Below are 1,800 nucleotides of genomic sequence, written 5' to 3'. Positions count from 1 at the left end.
AGGTGTCTTCTGATTTTCATTTGGCAGGCGACAAAGCTTTATTCCTGGAAATTTAAAGATATGCCTATTGAGAAAAACAAAGTTCAGCCAAAAATATAATGTTCCCATGGCCTTACTATTTCATGATAGCTTTTTAAATTTAGAAGATTACGGGGGACATTAGTTCCAGTTATGTTTCTTTTCATCTATTTAATTCTAGCAAAATATTTTATTTTGAAACACTGAAGCTCAGTATCTTATAGTGATGAAATTAAGGAGGATTTTTAAATTTTCATCTATTAGCATTATGCTTTTCTGTACTTTTCTTTAAAAATTTAACCACAGCCAGGCACAGCGGCTCATGCCTATAATCCTAACACTCTGTGAGGCAGAAGTGAGTGGATCACTTGAGCTCAGGAGTTCAAGACCAGTCTGAGCAAGAGCAAGACCCCCATCTCTACTAAAATAGAAAAATTTAGCTAGGAATTGTGGCAGGGGCCTATAGTCCCAGCTACTCAGGAAGCTGAGGCAAGAGAATTGCTTCAACCTAAAAGATTGAGGTTGCTCTGAGCTATGATGCCATAGCACTTTACACAGTGTGACAGAGCAAGACACTGTTTCAAAAACAAAAAAATTGGGCAGCGCCTGTGGCTCAAAGGAGTAGGGCGCCAGCCCCATATTATGCCAGAGGTGGCAGGTTCAAACCCAGTCCTCACCAAAACTGCAAAAAAAAAAAAAAATTTAACCACAAATATGCATTTGTAGTAAGTCCTCAGTTAATGTCATCATTAAGTTCATGGGAAACTGTGACTTTAAGTGAAACAACATATAACAAAACTAATCTTTTCTCCTCATCAATCTTATATGGAAAGGAAGTTGAACAAAATGACATTATTCGAAGACCTGCTATATATTGTTTCATTCAAAGATGTAATTTACAATAACCTATCAACAACATTAAGTGGAGACTTACTATTTACATATGTATATATGTTTCTTTTTTTTTTTTTGAGACAGAGTCCCACTTTGTCACCCTCAGTAGAGTACCATGGTGTCCTAGCTCACAACAACCTCAAACTCCTGGGTTTGAGCAATCCTCTTGCCTCAGCCTCCCGAGTAGCTGGGACTACAGGTGCCCACCACAATGCCTGGCTATTTTTAGAGACCAGGTCTCGCTCTGGCTCAGACTGTGAACCTGTGAGCTCAGGCAATCCACCCACCTCGGCCTCCTAGAGTGCTAGGATTACAGGTGTGAGCCACTGTGCCTGGCCCAAGACTTACTATATTTTTAAGCCATAAAAAGTTACTGTCAGGCAAAGTATGATGACCCATGTTATGCTAGACCAAGAGGGGAGGATCACTTAAACCCAGGTATTTGAGGTTGCAGTGAGCTATGACCACGCCACTGCACTCCAGCCTGGGTGACAGCATGAGATGCTAGGATTACAGGCATGAGTTACTGCACCCTGATGCACCCAAATATAGTTCTACAATTTTTTTTTTTTGTAGAGACAGAGTCTCACTTTATTGCCCTCAGTAGAGTGCCGTGGCGTCACACAGCTCATAGCAACCTCCAACTCCTGGGCTTAGGAGATTCTCTTGCCTCAGCCTCCCAAGTAGCTGGGACTACAGGCACCCGCCACAACATCCAGCTATTTTTTTGTTGCAGTTTGGCTGGGGCCAGATTTGAACCCACCACCCTCAGTATATAGGACTGGTGTCTTACCAACTGAGCCACAGGCACTGCCCCTACAATTTTTGAAATTTTAAAATGTATTACAGAATTTCTAATTCTAAGAAATTATAAAATTGTATGTGTTA

Source organism: Nycticebus coucang, chromosome 4 (assembly GCF_027406575.1).
Source record: "Nycticebus coucang isolate mNycCou1 chromosome 4, mNycCou1.pri, whole genome shotgun sequence".
NCBI classification, from domain to species: Eukaryota; Metazoa; Chordata; class Mammalia; order Primates; family Lorisidae; genus Nycticebus; species Nycticebus coucang.
Note: the sequence above shows the minus strand (reverse complement) of the source record.